A 19,825-nucleotide genomic window follows, 5' to 3' on the forward strand; every position below is an offset into this window, starting at 1 on the left:
ATTATCAATGTCTTTTGTGTAGTAGTAAATGGAATCCTTTATTAAAAACTATTAAGGATTACTATGAGCAACATAGCCACTATAATGAACTATGGTTTTGCAATGTGAATTTTAGTGAATACAATTCAGCATTTCAGTGACATTACTATAAATGTATGTGTATATGTATATATTTATGCAATAAATTTCACCCATGAAATGAAGCTGTAGCTTGCTGTGTTGTTTATATTGTACCTGTGGATAAAAGAAGCAAATATTTAGATCAACCACTAGCAGCTGACTTTGAGGAGTTCTCTAGATAGATGCAGTTTAGATACAGTTAGTTACTGGAGATAGTGTTTTTTTACAGGAGAAATAAGAACACAAGTTCTTGAAGGAAAGAAAATCAGTTCTAAAAAAAAAAAAAAGCAAGCGGCTATTCATTTATTTATGTTCACACAGACATTTTTTTATTGATATTTTTTTAGCTCCTCACGAACATTAGAAGATGCTTCTCCCGGTTCAGTGATTAACATATGAGAAGGGGGGTGGGTGAGGGGAGGGAGTGTGTTAGTAAGACTAATATGGGGGAGGGTGAAAAATCAGACAGGCGCAGACAGAGCAGAGGGTCTCAGTCCGGCCCCTCATTTCTCCCAGCTCAGCTCAAGGTAGGCCCTTATCTTTCACAAGATGTTTTTAAACACCCTGCCCTGTATAGCACACACACATACACACAGAGTGGATTCCACTCTACTGTCCAAAGCAATCTGTCCATCTGGGATGGGTACCACTCCCTTCTCCTCCTCATCCATCACTGGGTATCTCTCCTATTCTCATTTGCAATTTATTATCCTCTAGCTTTGGACTTAAATATTTCCCGTTCCATAACAACAATAAGACCGTTTCACTGACCTATACATAACATTAAGACTGTTTCACACCCATGTGGGATTAAGGCATTTGCATTTCTGCATATTTTACCTGTGGATTTACATCAGTAACCTGCTCCATCCAAGATAGTGGCTCCAGCAGTGAACTAGTTAATATATAACAGATCTAGTTATCAGAGCTATGTTCTCATTACATGCTAAATATAAATGTATTTCAAACCAGTTTTATGTGTAGTTATTTACAAAGTCTACAAGCATCTGTGTTGAGAGTTCACAATAATGGTGTTGGTATTTATATAATAGTTTGTCTAAATAGCAGGTTATTTAAATTTGGGGGCTCCCCATAGATATATCATTAATGTACCTTATCCTCTACATGGTATATTTAATGTATTTTAGTTAAACGGCAAAAATACCTGAATCAATTATTCACTTTAGGCAACAATTGAACACAGGATAGGAGCTGAGAGGAGAGTAGTAGTTTGCTGTGTTTTGGGTATTTATATTTTTTGTAGTAGTAATAAATGTTCGCATATTACCAACAATAAGAATCTTTACCAACCATTACCTCATTGATATGAAGTCAAATTGTAACAAGCATTCCAATCCATCCATTGTATGACTACCATTGCCCTGTGCCTTTTAAAATATCCTTGCATGGTACTGTACTGTCCCAGCATCCAGACACTTCCACTCCAGACTAAACGCCAGAAAATAGCCCACAGGGTTATCAACAAAGTGGGAATTTTAAATTTTAGGCCAACAAAAGCCATATTGAAAACATAAATGACTTGAAATCTTTCCAGTTTGGCTATTTTTTTGTGAAATTTGACTTTAGTGAGTATCCCCACCAGTGCTTAAAAAAAGAAAAGACTTATGAAGGTTATTGTTAGGATTTCAATGTAAATTTCAAATATTAGGCTAAAGTAGCTGAACTGAAAACGTTTTCCAATTCGGCTGTTTAGGCATAACATTTAAAATTCACTTTGAATTCGTAACAATTTACACTTTGGCGAATAACCCAGTACGAATGAACTATAGAGTTCTATGGATGCGGGAGGAGTGATGGTACATACCCCCACCATATCTATCAACAGCATTGCCGTAGCTAGCATATGTGTGTGGGTGACAAGCAATAAGTGACTACTCACAACCTGAAAGCACAATAGTGGCCCAGCTGTTATGTGTCCAAAGATTTTGTGTCAGATGGGCCAGTAAGGAAACTTTTTGGCTGAATATACGCTATAGCTATGATAAAATATGGCAGTCAGCATCATGTGTGGATGTCTGTCTATATATGGTACAAGGCAACTCATTAAAATTGAATAATGGACTAAAATATTGCAAGTAAACATGCAATAAGTAATTAACAACTGAATCTTGATAGGACAGTTAGCTGTAATCCCTTCCTTCCCAATACTGTAAATGCGCAGACTAAATTTAGTTTTGCTACTACCAGGGAAAGGTAGTTAAGATTTAACTGACAGTATAATAGAACTAATTATCCAAATACAGTATTTACTCGAATCTAATGCGTACCTTTTTTGTAAAATAAAGTTTCCAAAATTTGAATGAGCATTAGATGCAATGGCATATTACATTCGGGGGAAAATGTGAAATTTTTCCGACAAACTGCATTCCAGCGAATTTCATTCTGGCGAATTAAAACTGGTGACTTCAAACTAGTGAATAAAATCTGGTGATTTCAAACAGACGAATTCAAACTCACAAATTAAAAGTGGTGAATTCACACAGGCAAATTTTGTTTCTGTAAGAGGGTTTAAGAAAGAAAAGACTTAACATGTATCACTAAAATTGAAATACCATCAATGTTACTATGGTATATGGGAATAAACATTTTCATTGTAGCACAATGTTGTATAGTTGTATCTTCTTATATAAATGCTCATTACATTCGCCAGCAAAACATTTTTCAGCTTCCAGGTTTCAAAAATTGAGGTGCGCATTAGATTCAAGTAAATACGATATATCGTTGTAAGGCACTTAAATCTCGGCTCATTCTCACATGCCAAATTTGCAAGTTTACCCAGCCCACCAGGGAAGCAAAATCAATACTTTACTACCGACAATCAATTTTTTAGTACTACTTTAGTGAGTAACCCTATATATAGTTTTCCTCTGCTTGACAAAAAGGTGGAGTCAAGTCTTGTCGAAGATTGTCAAGTCCACATCCATCATTAGTGACGGGTGAGGGGAAAAGTCTCTGTCTAGGGAGGATTCTGCGAACTTGCGGGGTCCTGCATGGACCTCAGTGTTGTACTCTCGCACGTGAGACCCTAGAGCTGCTTTAAGTATATGAGCTGAGTGGGGAACATACAAAATAGTGTTCTTTATTTTACTCACTGTGGTGCCTGACTGCTTTATTTATTTCTTTATCTTGAATATTGTAGTGAATGATTGAGCTATCAGTAAGTTTCTTTATCCATGCTAGATACCTGCAGAGTCTGTCCTTTGATAGAGCATGAATGAACATTGGCAATACTAACAGAATGTACTATTGAAAATGCTCTTTGAAAAGGTGGTGGGATAACGTGTTTACCTGCACAATTTGCTGTTATTTTTTACAGGTAGTACTTGACATATTGTGATATTCCGTTTCTTTCTTTCTCCCCTCCTCCAATAGTGCAGTTTTTTTGTGGAAATGACTTTAACTCTTAAAGAAACACTCTAACATTGACAAAAAATATATTATTTATTGTTATTTATTATAAAGGTTCCTTACTTAGAATACATGCCTCGACCTCTGTAAAATAAATTAAAATGCCAGTAAAGTCTGTCTAGTTCATGGGTAGTCAACCTTGTCCCTACTGCCCTACTGGGCGGTGGTGTGTTCTGCAGAAAATGAACGGTGGGCCTCGATGGCCATGGACCAAGGCCGGCAGGGGAGATCATCTCCCCTGCCTGCCCATGCAGAGGCAGACTTGCTGTTCGCCCTCTCACGCTGGTGAGTAGTTTAAAAATCTCCCTCACTGGCATGCTGGCACAGCAGAGGGAGGGAAGGGCCTGGGAGGACCTTTGTTCCTCCCGCGAGCAGGCTGGTCGGAGCTTTGCTGCGCATTACCATGGCAACACTCGGATACAGTGCTGTGCTCACAGGAGGACAGGAGAGTCAGCCTGCAGCTGGACCACCACTGGACCACCTGTGCTTGCCGCATTATGTCCCCCCTCCCTGGTAAAAAGTAAGAAGAAGGCAGGGGGAGACAATAAGACAAACACTACACCCGTCACACACACACAGACTGCCCCCTCACACACACTGCACGACTCACACACACACACACAGACTGCCCCCTAACACACATTCACACACACACAGTCTTTCCCCCTCACACACACAAACTGCCCCCTCACACACCGCACCCCTCACTCACACTGCACCACTCACTCACACTGGCCCTTCACACACAATGCCCCCTCAGACACACACTACACCTCTCACACACACACAAACACACACACACTGTACCCTTCACACACACGACACCCCTCACACACTGCCACGGCAATACCGGGAAATTTCCTGGTGGGCCATCGGCACCTGGGGCCGGGCAGACAGCTGGGTATGCAGGTGGCCGCAGGGGGAGCTGTCTGTGCTGGTGGCCGCAGGGGGAGCTGTGCTGTCTTTGCTCTGCTCCCCCGCCCTTGCGTGCTACTTAATGCACTGGGGAGCAGAGCAGAGACAGCACAGCTCCCCCTGTGGCCGCCAGCACACAGCTCCCCCTGCGGCCGCCAGCACAGACAGCTCCCTCTGCAGCCGCCAGCACACCCAGTTGTCTGCCCTGCACTACCCCCTGGCCGGTCGCCCACAGGCAGCAATAATGTGTGTCAGTATGTCAGTGTGAGTGTATGTGTGTGTCTGTTTGTCTGTCATGGTGTGTGTCTGTCATGGTGTGTGTGTGTCTGTGTCATGGTGTGTGTGTGTGTCTGTCTGTCTGTGTCATGGTGTGTGTGTCTGTCTGTCATGGTGTGTGTGTGTGTGTGTGTGTGACTGTCTGTGTCATGGTGTGTGCGTATGTCTGTCAAGGTGTGTATGTGTCTGTCATGATGTGTGTATGTCTTTCAAAGTGTGTGTCTGTCAAGGTGTGTATGTGTGTCTGTCAAGGTGTGTGTGTCAGTCAAGGTGTGTGTGTCTGTCATGGTATGTGTGTGTCAGTCAAGGTGTGTGTGTCTGTCATGGTATATGTGTGTGTCATGGGGTGTGTGTGTGTGTCTGTGTGTGTTTAAAATTAGTTTTTTCACTCACCTTTTTTTTTTTCCCACGCCGTGCTGGTCTTCCCTCGACTGGCCCTGCCTCTATGGCTGAGATCATCAAGCTTGATGATCTCAGCCAATCCAGTGCTCTGCCATAGGATTGGCTGCAAAACTCTATACCAATCAGCATCTCCTCATAGAGATGCATTGAATTAATGTATCTCTATGGGGAGCGTTCAGCACCTCCAGATCGTGGAGGCCCTGAATGTAGGTGCTGCACACTGTGCAAAACTGACACAGGAAACACCTCTAGTAACCATCTGAGTGACTGTCACTAGAGGTGTCACTAGGAAGCAATGTAAACCCTGCCATTTCTCTGAAAAGTCAGTGTTTACATTGAAAAGCCTGCAGGGACAGGCTATAGACACCAGAACCACTACATTAAGCTGTGTGTGTGTGCCTGCTAGTGAGTGAACTTGTGTTTTTATGTCAATGAGCTTATGTATATCAGTGTTTGTCTATGAGGCGGTGTATCAATGAGCTTGCGTGTGTCAGTGAGATTGTCTGTGTCTGCATGTGAGTATGCTTACTGTACATTTTATACTAGAAAAAGCAATATATTTGAGATCATCTGGGTTGGCAAGACATAGCCTTACATATTACATGCAACAATATATGGCGCAATGACTTATGGGGCTGGCATAGATTTTTTTCTAGGGCTGCTTTGTATCCCCAGCCTGGCCCTGCACACTGCACTCCTCACACACACTGCACCCCTTACACATACTGCACTTTCACACACACAAAGACTGCACCCTTCACACACAATGCCCCCTCACACTGCACCATCACACACACTGCCCTCTCACAAACTGCACTCTTCAAACACACTGCACCTCTCACACACACACTACACACACACACTGCACCCTATACACACTCTGCCTCCCTCACACACACTGCACCTCTCTCACACACACTACACCCTTCACACATAAACACACACTGCACTCTCCTCATACACAGAGCCCTCTCACAGCCAGCAGGGTGAAGGAGCAGCAGCCTGGGAGAAACCAGAGGGAGCAGAGAGAGAGAGAGGAAATAAGGGGAAGATAGGGAGTCATTCCTTCACTCTTTTACCCCCTCCCTCAGCCAGCAGGGTGAAGGAGCAGCAGCCTGGGAGAGACCAGAGGGAGCAGAGAGAGAGAGGAAATAAGGGGAAGATAGGGAGTCATTCCTTCACTCTTTTACCCCCTCCCTCTGTCACCAGTCACCCTCTCCCTCCCTCTGTCACCAGTCACCCCCTCCCTCACTCGTTCACTCCCTCCCTCCCTCTGTCACCAGTCACCCCCTCCCTCACTCTGTCATCCCCTCCCTCCCTCTGTCACCAGTCACCCCTCCCTCACTCTGTCAGCCCCTCCCTTACTCTGTCACTCCCTCCCTCTGTCACCAGTCACCCCCTCCCTCACTCTGTAACCCCCTCCCTCCCTCTGTCACCAGTCACCCCTCCCTCACTCTGTCACACCCTCCCTCTGTCACCAGTCACTACCTCCCTCACTCTGTCACCAGTTACCCCTTCACTGTGTCACCCCCTCACTCTGCCACCTGTCACCCCTCCGTCCCACACTGTTATCTGTCACACCCTCCCTCACTCTGTTACTTGTCAGCACTTCTCTGCCACCTGTCTTTCCCCTCCCTCCCACACTGTCACCCCTCCCTCACTCTGTCACCCCCTCTCTGCCACCTGTCACCACCTCCTTCACTCTGCCACCTGTCACCACCTCCTTCACTCTGCCACCACCTCCTTCCCTCCCTTACTGTGTCACCACCTCCCTCCCTCAGTCTGTCACCCCCTCCTTCCCTCACTCTGTCACCCCCTCACTCTGCCACCTGTAACCACCACCCACGCTCTGTCACCTGTCACCCCCTCCCTTCCTCTGCTACTTGTCACCCCCTCACTCTGCCACCCCACCCCAAACTGTGCACATTATTGTGAGTTGTATTGCTTTGGAGCTCTGTGATAGTCATATTGCACATTACTGTGAGCGTATAATAATTTTTTTGTATATGATGTATATTTTTTATATATGAGCTAAGTACTTTTAACCATTGTACAGCGCTACGGAATTTTATGGCGCTATATAAAGAATTAAAATAATAATAATAATATACACATACATCATTAATAAAAGTGTTTTTTAATATTTTAATATATAAATATTTAAAAAACTTAGAATGACGTTAATTATATATATATATATATAATGAAAATAATCAATAAATAAATTTAAAAAAAAAATAAAAAATTAATTATATACCAGTTTTAATTTGTTCTAACTGTATTTTGATATTAATATACATATATGTTCAATTCAAAATACATTTAGAATGACGTTATAAATACATCTAGATATCTATCTATCTATATATATAGCTATATATATATATCAAAAGAATTATATATATATATATATATATATATATATATATAGACAATGAAAGGAAGATAGCACTCCCAGGACTTGTAAATAAAGTAAAACTTAACTTTTAATCAAACAGCAGAAGGTCGACGTTTCAGTCTGTTAACCACAGACTTTCATCAGGACTAGTGCAACACACCATAAAATGACATATATATACAATCAGTACATAATGGTAATCAACTTACCCACCACCAAACCAATTACTTCTCCCTGTCAGCTCCGGCTGGGTCTGCCGCGGGTTACGCCGACGCCAGTGCGTGCGTCGCGATGACGTCATTACACGGCGCCGGCGTCATCACGCCACGTGACCACACGCCCGTCGGCATCATGGGGAGTGTTGTCATGGAAATAAACTCCATGGCAACCAAATAAAAACAATAATGAACGGCTGAAACGGCATTGAGAAGAACACATGGACAGTATTACCGAACTGGATACAGAAGTGTAACCACTATCCCTATATAACCGGGGGATTCAAAGCTTTAAACACATACAGTCCTAGGCAGACCAATATAATAGATAGAACACTGCAGGGATAAACTCTATAGGAAGCCCAATGTTAATTACAAATTAAACAAACAGGTCCATAGTATTAATATAGAGAAAGAGACCCTTAAATCCAGAAAAGTATATACAATATATGCACTATATACACTATCTACAATCACAGCGCCTACTAGTCAAATAAATTGTCTTGATAGCCCACCAAATTTAGTGACTGAGAAAACAAATCAAATGGACCAAACAATGTCCAGGGTACTTAGACCATGATATCAAAATCCATAAGGAGACAGGGTAGTGTCCCAACTGTACAATAACCAGGATAACAGGGTATACCTACTCGGTGGCTTGTAGGAATAATACTTAGATAACCTGTTATGGTGCAACCTATTGTAGAACATATAAATAAGTAGAATTAATGAAAAACACATATGGAGAACCCACTATGTAGATGGGTACCCCTGCCAATCTGTTAGCTATACTAGTGATTATCACTTACAGTAAACATAGAAGTATGAAACATATTGAAATATGAAGCGAATGACCATCCTCGAAACTGAACAACCAGGGAGGTAGCTTAACCCCAAGGGCGGGCTCCCAACACCTATGCCAGTATACATCAAGTCATTCAAAGTATTAGATCATAAGAACACAGATAATGAATATTTTTCATTCAGTCCAAGGGGGTGGACCGTTTGTAAAGTCCTTATCCAGAACAGTTCTCTTTGTAGGAGCATTCTTTTGCGATCTCCCCCCCTCCTAGGTGCAGGGACATGATCGATAGCCATGAGCTTCATAGATGGCAAATTATGGCCAAGTTCAAGAAAGTGCTTCGCTACCGGTAACTCCGACTTCTGGTCCCTATAAGCTGTTCTAATGCTGGACCTATGGTTTCGGATACGTTCCCTCAGGGGCAAGTCCGTTTTCCCAATGTACGTTAAGCCACAAGGACACATGAGTTTATATATCACGAAATCGCTGGTACATGATAGTCGATGTTGGATGCGGAAGCTAGTCCCCGTATGTGGATGTGTGAACGTCTTTCCAGGGATCATGTGTCCACAAGTCACACATCCAAGACAGCGATAACATCCCAGGTTCTGTGGAGTATTACCCTTCGTGTAGCAGTGGACTGGATCGGTGTTCACTAGCAAATCCCTCAGATTTTTGTTCCTCTTGTAGCAAAACATCGGAGGATTCTGGAATATTGGAGGTAATGTTACATCGTTGCTGAGTGTTTTCCAATTTGCCTCAATGATTTGTTTGAATTTAAGAGATGATGTTGTGAACGTGGTGGGGAAGACCAATCTGTCGGTCTTTGTCTTTGGAGCAGGAGTGTCAATTGTAGCCAACCCTCGGTCAAGTGCCTTCTGTAAGATCTGGCATGTATATCCACGTTGTCGAAACTTCTCCCACATTAACCCTAACTGTTCTTGGGCTCTCAATGGATCTTCTATGGAAGATTTTTTTACATTGGCTGGTGGTTTAGTTGAACAGGCGGAAACATGGCAGTACAGTGAGGAGGATGCAGATAGGATACGGTGGGCAACATCTACATCTGATTTACCTAATACCACGTCTCTAAGGGACATTTATTTTGAATTATTAAGACTTAGAAAACGAGAGACTGATTTGGATCTGCATGGGCTCTTCCTGTCTGAATACCACCGCAAGTTACAAATTCCACGAGGTTTTCGGGTTAAAAATATCCCCACCATCGGTAGATTGAAGCCTCAGGTCTGTAAACGCTGGATCTCTGTTCTAAACAAATGTTCACTAGATCTTATGCTTATCATCATTGAGGACGTTAGAGAAGATTTAATTCAAATTAGGAGGAAGATCTCCGAATTAGAAACGAGACAGGCGGTACTACTATCAGCACCGGAATCGGCAACTACCTTATTAAAACTGGAGGACAACATTAAGAATTACAAGACTGACTTGGTGAAATTCAAAAGAGAAAAACAGGAGAGGGTGACAGCGGATTATAAGGAGCATCGGGTATATAGATGGCTCAGTGGAAAGTCGGATACACCGTGTAACGGATCGCCTGGCACCCCGACCGGGTACCTCCGTTAATGGATGCTCCTAGTGCTTCCTGAGGACTCCAAGCACTCTGGCAGACACCACAATCACCGAATCCGAGAAACCTTTAAATTCTCCCAAGCATATGAATGCTGTAGACCATTGAATAGGAACCATACGAATAGGCTTGTACTCCTAGCAGTCAACTGGAACAGCATGCAATAAATCCTTCCCCCAATAATGAGACGACACATCACTTTGAGGGTAAAACAGGAACTCTGGACTGGCTCATCCAGCCCGGCTTTTATTACAATAATACACATACAGTCCACACCCAGGGGGAGGCATAAAATATCCAATCACATACATGGTTCAGCCCACACATCCCCTCCCCTCAGATAACATTAAACCCAATTATCCGGTACACCTTTTCAGCCAAGTTCTGGATGTACCCCCAAACCCGGGGGTACACCTTTAAACCCAGCATCGCTGGATAGCCCTTATTCAGGGGGACAACATATTCAAAATTCAAGTCATTCGGATGAACGGTTCGTGAGATATGGGGTTCCAAAGATTTGACCGACCGCATGGGTAAAGTATCCGAAAACAGTCCCATGCATTTTGGCCCTGCGGTCGGTCACAAACAAGGGAATGAAAACAGACGAATTGCCTGTGTTATAGAGCCTGGAGAGGGTTTGAATGAATTCCCTTGTTTGTGGGGTTCTTTCTACCGAACGGCGGGTCATTCGGTAGTTTCTATACGAATTTCTGGAAGTATGGAGGTCTCAGCGGTGTTTGCCTAGTCAAGTGTCCGATTTTAGTTCCAGACACTCGACGGCAAAACACCGCTGTTCGGTAGTTTAAGATGGCCGCCGCCACGTGTTTGTTTCCCGAATGGCGGCCACCCAGAGGACAAAGAATACATTACACTGATTGCCAATTACCCGTTTGCAACATTGTTGCAAACTGTAATTGGAGGCACACTTATTCCTGGGTGGTCTGGTTGTTCGGTAGTTTCACTCAATATAATGAATGGAGTGATTCTACCGAACAATCAGGTGAATGCTGCATACCTATCCCAGGTTAAACTCAACACACATAAATACATATGTAATATTAAAGGCAGTATACTGGAATATGCTCCACAGTCTTAAAGGGACAGTAGTCCCAAAAGTCCCAATATGTCCATCGCTGATTTTAAAGGGCCAGTAGCAGCAATATAAAGTACAATATGCCCCAAATAACCCAGGGCCATAGTCAGCAGGTAGGAGGCTAGCAAACAGGCTTCTCCAGGGCCCAGTGGCGAGGTTGGTTTCGCCACATTTCTCCCCTTTTCCAAACAGACTAACAGGGTACCTGACCTCTTGCCGGTCAGTGCCCTTGTTAGTCCAGCAGCCCACCCACAAAACAGAAACAGCAGTACAGCCCACCCACAATAAATGGTTACTACACCTGAGTAAGAAAAAAACTTGTGCCGGTCCAGGTGCCTCACCATGGCTGTGTGGGGGACTGGTAGGCTGTTTTGGTGGGTTGCTGAGTGGGCAGAGCCCAGCGGTACTCTGCCCTGGTGCCAGCACTACCCCGGGAGTAGTCTGGTTGGAGCCTTGCTGGAGACCGACTGTCTCCCCTTTAGATGCACAGCTCTGCTGCCAGAGGGGGAGACCGACTGTCTCCCCTTGAGTTACAGCGCTCTGCTGCTGGAGACCAACTGTCTCCCCTTGAGTTACACAGCTCTGCTGCTGGAGACCGACTGTCTCCCCTTTAGTTACACAGCTCTGCTGCTGGAGACAGACTGTCTCCCCTTTGGCTAAACAGCCCTGTTGTGGGGGGGCAGGACCGACCGTCCCTACCACCTGTGCTGGAAGTGCAGAGACCACGGTCCCATCTGCACAGGTGTGGGGCTTACAGTCTCCCCCTGCTACATTAAGCTGCCGCTGGGGAGAGGTGGTAACCAGCTCCTCTCCCATTAGAACACTCTGCCCATCGATGATCTGCCGCTGGGGAGAGGTGGTAACAATCTCCTCTCCCATTAGAACACTCTGCCCATTGATGATCTGCCGCTGGGGAGAGGAGGTAACAATCTCCTCTCCCATGCCTACTTTCAGTCTTTGTGGAGGGAGACCGACTGTCTCTCCTCCCAATTCAGTGTCCTGCTGCTGGGGAATAGAGACTGGGCTCTCTATTCCCAAACAATCATACTGCTGCTGGGGGGTAGGACCAACTATCTCTGCCCCCTGTAACTCAGCCTGCCGCTGGGGAATGGGGACTGGGCTCCCAATTCCCTGCAATTCACACTGCCGCTGGGGAATGGAGACTGGGCTCCCAATTCCCAACAAATCACACTGCCGCTGGGGAGTGGAGACTGGACTCCCAATTCCCAATAAATCACGCTGCTGCTGGGGGGTAGGACCCACTACCTCTGCCCCCTGTAACTCGAGCGCAGAGACCACGGTCCCATCTGCACTGGTGTGGGGCTTACTGTCTCCCCTTGGTGCGCTAAGCTGCCGCTGGGGAGAGGGGGTAACAAACTCCTCTCCCTTACACACTTTCAGCAGCTGGGGAGCAGGGCTGACCCTCTGTACTCCCTGTAGGCAGGGCGCAGAGACCACGGTCCCATCTGCGCTGGTGAGGGGTTTACTGTCTCCCCTTGGTGGGTTAGGTTGTCGGTGGGGAGAGGGGGTAACAAACTCCTCTCCCTTACACACCTTCAGCCGCTGGGGAGAGGGGATATCTGTCAGGATCGGGACAGGGATCCAACACGCAGGGTACAAAGAGTGGAAAGGTACGTATACCGGGCCTTAGAATGGCCGGACTAACGTACCGAGAGTAATAGAGAATAGTCAGAGACAAGCCGAGGTCGAGGGAACGAGAAGACAGATAAGCGAGAGACAAGCCGGGTCAAGGGATAACAGAGATAAGCAGGGTAGTACGACAAGCCGAGTCAAAACCAATAGAGCAAACTAGAATACCAGGGCACTGAGTGACTAGACAAGCTAGAACCACGACAGGGCAATGAGCTGAAGTGAGAAGTAAGCTTAAATACCCTGGCTCCGGATGGTAGACACGCCTCTGACAAGTACCGATTGGATATCGGACACTTGAGTGGCAGGTCGCTCGTGATAGCGTCATGACGTCACGTATTGAGCGTCCCGCTAGAAAAGGACGTGGATTCCTCGCGGTCGGTGTTTAAGTGACTGGATGAACCGCGAGGAACGAAGGAAACAGCTCGTTTGGACGGATAGACTACTAAGTCTCTACCTCTTTTAGAGGTAGAGACCTCAGGTACCCTGACAGTACCCCCCCTCTCAGATACGCCCACCGGGCGGAAGGAACCGGGACGAGATGGGAAGCGGAGGTGAAATGCTCTGCGAAGGCGAGAAGCATGAACGTCCTCCTGAGGTACCCAACTCCTCTCCTCAGGACCATATCCCCTCCAGTTGACCAGATATTGCAATTTTCCCCTTGAAATTCTGGAATCAATGATGGAGCTGACCTCGTACTCCTCCCGACCCTCCACCTGAACAGGACGAGGTGAGGAAACCTTAGAGGAGAATTTGTTGCAAATAAGAGGTTTCAACAAGGAGACATGAAAAGAGTTAGGAATGCGTAAGGCAGGTGGCAGAGCAAGGCGATACGCAACCGGGTTGATACGAGTGAGAACCCTGTAAGGACCTATGTAGCGAGGAGCAAATTTCATAGATGGAACTTTTAGGCGAATATTCTTAGTACTCAGCCACACCCTATCCCCAGGAACAAAGACAGGAGCCGCTCTTCTATGCTTGTCAGCGTGTTTCTTGAATAACGAGGAATTATGTAACAGAATTTGCCGAGTCTGATCCCATAATTTCTTCAGGTTGGCGACATGATCATCAACCGACGGTATCCCCTGAGAAGAGGAAACCGAAGGAAAAATTGAAGGATGAAAGCCATAGTTCATGAAGAAAGGGCTAGAACGAGTTGAATCACAAACAAGGTTATTGTGTGCGAACTCCGCCCAAGGAATCAAACCGACCCAATCGTCCTGGTGTTCGGAAACAAAGCAACGTAGATACTGCTCGATCTTTTGATTGGTACGTTCAGCAGCTCCGTTAGACTGAGGGTGATAGGCAGAGGAGAAGTTCAATTTGATTCCCATTTGAGAACAAAAGGATCTCCAGAAACGTGAGACAAATTGAGAACCTCTATCAGAAACAATCTCCGAAGGAATCCCATGTAGGCGAAAAACCTCTCTCGCAAAAATCTCTGCCAATTCAGGAGAAGTCGGAAGTTTAGGTAATGGCACGAAATGGGCCATCTTAGTAAATCTATCCACCACCGTGAGAATAACAGTCTGTCTCTTGGAAGCAGGCAAATCTACGATAAAGTCTATGGACAAACAGGACCAAGGTTTCTCAGGAATGTCCAAGGGGTGTAACAGACCACAAGGAGATGTATGAGGTTGTTTAGTCTTGGCACAAGTCTCACAAGCTGCGACGAACTCCTCAATATCTTTTCGTAGTGAAGACCACCAGAAATCCTTGGATATCAGAGAGTATGTCTTGCGAATACCAGGATGGCCAGCTACTTTACTTTCGTGAAAACATTGTAAGAGCTCCAGTTGGAGTTCAGGAGGGACAAAGTTTCTTCCCTCAGGAGTGTTTCCGGGTGCCAGATGTTGTGACTTCAAGATCTGGTCAAGTAGCGGAGAATGGATTTTGAGACTGGTATTAGCAATAATATTGCATTTGGGTACAATGGAGGACAAAAGTGGTTCAACTGAAGCAGAAGGCTCATATTGGCGAGATAGCGCATCGGCTTTAGAATTCTTTGACCCAGGTCTGTAAGTCAGAACGTAATTGAAATGGGTAAGAAATAACGACCAACGAGCCTGCCTGGAGGACAAACGCTTGGCCTCTCCGATATAAGACAAATTTTTGTGGTCCGTTAGAATGGTAACAGGATGTAATGTACCTTCCAATAAATGTCTCCACTCTTTCAAAGCCTTGATAACCGCCAGTAATTCTCTGTCACCAATGTCATATCTGCTCTCTGTACCAGACAATTTTTTAGAGAAAAATCCACATGGATGTAATGGTTTATCAACACCCAACCTTTGAGATAGGACAGCACCTAAACCAGTCTCTGATGCGTCTACCTCAAGTAGGAAAGGCAGGGAAGTGTCGGGGTGAACTAAAATTGGAGCGGAAGCGAAAAGCTCCTTGAGAGTTTTGAACGCAAGAAGAGCTTCAGTAGTCCAATTCTTAGTATCAGCCCCCTGTTTGGTCATATTGGTGATAGGCGCGATAATTGAAGAATAACCCTTAATAAAGCGCCTATAATAATTAGAAAACCCAATAAATCTCTGTACGGCTTTAAGACCTTTGGGTAAAGGCCACTCTAGAATGGACTGGAGCTTATCCGGATCCATCTTAAATCCCTCCCCAGAGATCACATAGCCGAGAAAGGTTACCTGGGTTTGATCAAAGCTACATTTCTCCAACTTGCAGTACAAGCCATGCTGGAGAAGCTTGTGCAAAACCCTCCTGACTTGCTTGTGATGAGTCTCAATCTCACTAGAATGTATGAGTATATCATCTAGGTATACAATGACGCAATCTTGACAATTCTGTCCCCATGAAACTATCTCCCCTGACTCCCAATTAATAATAGGGTTATGTCTCCTCAACCAGGAGTACCCCAGGACTATGGGAATAGACGGAGAAGAAATGAGCAGTAAGGATATGTCCTCTCTATGTAGGATGCCAACAGTTAAGTTAATCGGTATGGTCTCACGGAAAATAACAGGCTCAAGTAACGGTCTACCATCGATGGCCTCAACAGCCAGTGGTGTCTCTTTTAACTGGGATGGAATAGCATGCTTGGCAGCAAAACCCTGATCTATAAAGCTCTCAGCAGCTCCAGAATCGATTAGTGCCATAGTCTTTACTACTCCCTTTTCCCACTTTAAAGAAACGGGTAACAGAAGCCTGAGCTCTTTGTAGTTGTGAATAGAGGACAAAGTAGAAACACCCAAGGCCTGTCCTCTAGAGAAACTTAGGTGCGAGCGTTTCCCGAACGATTAGGACAATTTAGGCGTAAATGACCTCTGACTCCACAATACATACATAAACCCTCCCTTCTCCTGTACTGTCTCTCCCTCTCTGTGAGATGAGTACTGCCTATCTGCATAGGTTCAGAAATACGTAAGTCCTCGAACTCAGAATTTTGAAAGGTAGGCGCTAGTTTAAAGGAGGGTCTACGGGTCCTATCTCGAGTGTTCTGCCTCTCTCTTAGGCGTTCATCAATACGAGATATAAAAGAAATTAAATCCTCCAAATTCTCAGGGAGTTCTCTAGTAGCGACCTCGTCAAGAATTACATCTGATAACCCATTCAGAAACACATCTATATAAGCCTGTTCGTTCCACTTAACTTCTGCCGCCAAGGACCTGAACTCTAGTGCATAATCCACAAGTGTTCGATTGTCCTGTCTAAGGCGCAACAGTAATCTAGCTGCATTGACCTTTCTACCAGGAGGGTCAAAAGTTCTTCTAAACGCAGCTACAAAGGCATTATAATTATAGACTAGTGGATTATCATTCTCCCATAAAGGATTGGCCCATCTCAGAGCTTTCTCAATGAGTAAAGTAATAACAAATCCAACCTTCGCTCTATCTGTAGGATAAGAGCGGGGTTGTAATTCGAAATGGATGCTAATCTGGTTCAGAAAGCCACGACACTTCTCCGGTGACCCGCCATAACGTACTGGTGGGGTAATACGGGAAGAAGCACCTACAGTGGCTACCTCTAGACCTGAGACTGCAGGAGAAATAGAAGGAGTACGTGTCTCCTCAGGTGGGTTACTAGCACGAGACAAAAGTGCCTGTAGTGCTAGAGCCATCTGATCCATCCTATGCTCCATGGCGTCAAACCTGGGATCAGAAGAACCAAGCTGACTGTTTGTACCTGCAGGATCCATTGGCCCTGTCGTAATGTCAGGATCGGGACAGGGATCCAACACGCAGGGTACAAAGAGTGGAAAGGTACGTATACCGGGCCTTAGAATGGCCGGACTAACGTACCGAGAGTAATAGAGAATAGTCAGAGACAAGCCGAGGTCGAGGGAACGAGAAGACAGATAAGCGAGAGACAAGCCGGGTCAAGGGATAACAGAGATAAGCAGGGTAGTACGACAAGCCGAGTCAAAACCAATAGAGCAAACTAGAATACCAGGGCACTGAGTGACTAGACAAGCTAGAACCACGACAGGGCAATGAGCTGAAGTGAGAAGTAAGCTTAAATACCCTGGCTCCGGATGGTAGACACGCCTCTGACAAGTACCGATTGGATATCGGACACTTGAGTGGCAGGTCGCTCGTGATAGCGTCATGACGTCACGTATTGAGCGTCCCGCTAGAAAAGGACGTGGATTCCTCGCGGTCGGTGTTTAAGTGACTGGATGAACCGCGAGGAACGAAGGAAACAGCTCGTTTGGACGGATAGACTACTAAGTCTCTACCTCTTTTAGAGGTAGAGACCTCAGGTACCCTGACAATATCAGGCTCCTCTCCCTGCACAGTAGACTGCCGCTGGGGAGCAGGGCTGACCCTTTGTACTCCCTGTAGGCAGGGCGCAGAGACCACGGTCCCATCTGCGCTGGTGAGGGGTTTACTGTCTCCCCTTGGTGGGTTAGGTTGTCGGTGGGGAGAGGGGGTAACAAACTCCTCTCCCTTACACACCATAGTGTGTCATAGTCAGGGCCATAGTCAGCAGGTAGGAGGCTAGCAAACAGGCTTCTCCAGGGCCCAGTGGCGAGGTTGGTTTCGCCACACACCGTACTTCATTAAGAAACGCAGACCCATCCGTAAACCTAGACAGTTCACAATAGATAGAACTTCAGGAGAATCCACCTCTGAGTCTGAACTACCGCATGATTCTTTCACAACACGGAGAACTGATAGCTCATCAAGCACTGCACAACCTTTTTTAGACAGGGCAGCAGCCGAAGAACCGTCTATACGGACACGGTACCAGAGCAGATACGGAATAGCAGGCGGAGGTACATCACTAGACGTGGCCAGAGGGGGCGTACCTTCTGGGGCAAGAGGACGGCCACCCCGTCAACAGAGATAGCCCCAATCTTCAATCTATCCTCTAGAGCTCTGACATCAGAAGAAACCAGTATGCTCAGTAAAGGCTTATCATTTGTCCCTACGTCTGGAGTTAAGCCCTTGGATTGGGAAGTTGAACTGTATAAATTTGGTCGGTCGTTAAGATTAAAAGATTTTTTTAAGACCAAAACTAAGGATACAACGAATCCCATTAACAAATTTAGAACGAAAAGCACATTTGACCCCATGCCCAACCAAGTATCCATTAAGTCCTTCTTACGTTCAGTACAGAAGGAATCGTCTGACCACTTGAAACACAACCATCCGCATCATTCAAATTGTACTAAGAATGAACGAGCCATTATCAAATCCTTATCTGCTGATAAGGAGATCATCATCCGTCCGGCCGACAAAGGGGGTGGCATCGTCATCCAGAATTATTCAGATTATCGCTCTGAAATCCTATTACAACTGTCGGACCACAACACATATGTCAAACTATCAAAGGACCCTACGGATCTGGTCATTAACCAGATTGAAGAATGTCTATCAAGAGGGCTTCGCTCCAACTATATCTCCATGGAACTTTATCAATACCTCCAGGCAACTTCACCAAGAACTCCAGTAATTTATTCATTACCTAAAGTCCATAAAAACTTGGACAAACCTCCAGGCCGCCCCATAGTTTCAGCGATTGGGGGAGTTCTGGAACCTCTGGCAAAGTGGCTGGATTTCTTGTTTAAAGAACCCATTGAACATCTTCCCACCTGTATAAAGGACACCCCGAGTTTCGTAAGATTATTATCCGAGACAACATTACCTTCTGAACCGGTTGTTCTATTGACGTGTGACGTGTCAAGTCTATACACCGTGATACCCCACCAGGAGGGTATAGACGCAATGAGATCAATACTATCGCAGTCCACGCACTATACAGGTCCTCCTGTAGAGTTCACGTTGGAGCTCTTGGAAATAGTCCTGTCCCAGAATTACTTCAGGTTCGAGACGGAGTGGTACAGACAAATTGCTGGTACATCCATGGGTGCAGCCATGGCACCCATGTATGCCAACGGTTACATGTTCGAATTTGAAAACAGATTTATACTGGAACCTTATCAAGACCGTATCCTGAAATATGCAAGATATATCGACGATATCTTTATGCTGGTTACTGGTACTATAGCTGAGGCCCAAGAGATGGTTCAATCCATCAACTTAAGCACAAGTAACATTAAACTTACAGCGGTAATGGATGAGACAACTGTTGATTTTCTGGACATCAGAGTACTCCGTGAGGGGATGAAGCTGGCTTATACTCTATACTCTAAGCCGACGGACCGAAATACTATACTTCAGGCCAATAGCTTTCACCCTGGTTCATTGAAAAACTCTCTGCCCTACTCGCAATTCTTGCGTGTTCTGAGGAACAACTCAGATCCATTGAGAGCCCAAGAACAGTTAGGGTTAATGTGGGAGAAGTTTCGACAACGTGGATATACATGCCAGATCTTACAGAAGGCACTTGACCGAGGGTTGGCTACAATTGACACTCCTGCTCCAAAGACAAAGACCGACAGATTGGTCTTCCCCACCACGTTCACAACATCATTTCTTAAATTCAAACAAATCATTGAGGCAAATTGGAG

At 45.4% G+C, this 19,825-nt stretch overlaps 1 protein-coding gene across 1 annotated transcript in view; it reads left to right on the plus strand.

Moving 5' to 3' along the window:
* Window positions 1–597: 597 nt before the first annotated feature.
* DRP2 (dystrophin related protein 2) overlaps window positions 598–19,825 on the plus strand; it is an 85,703-nt gene continuing 66,475 nt past the window's right edge. The window contains exon 1 of the mRNA XM_063432210.1: window positions 598–647. The gene's annotated coding sequence lies outside the window, so the exon portion shown is untranslated. The remainder of the gene's footprint in view (window positions 648–19,825) is intronic.

The sequence above is a fragment of the Pelobates fuscus genome, chromosome 9 (genome assembly GCF_036172605.1).
Source record: "Pelobates fuscus isolate aPelFus1 chromosome 9, aPelFus1.pri, whole genome shotgun sequence".
In the NCBI taxonomy this organism is placed as follows: Eukaryota; Metazoa; Chordata; class Amphibia; order Anura; family Pelobatidae; genus Pelobates; species Pelobates fuscus.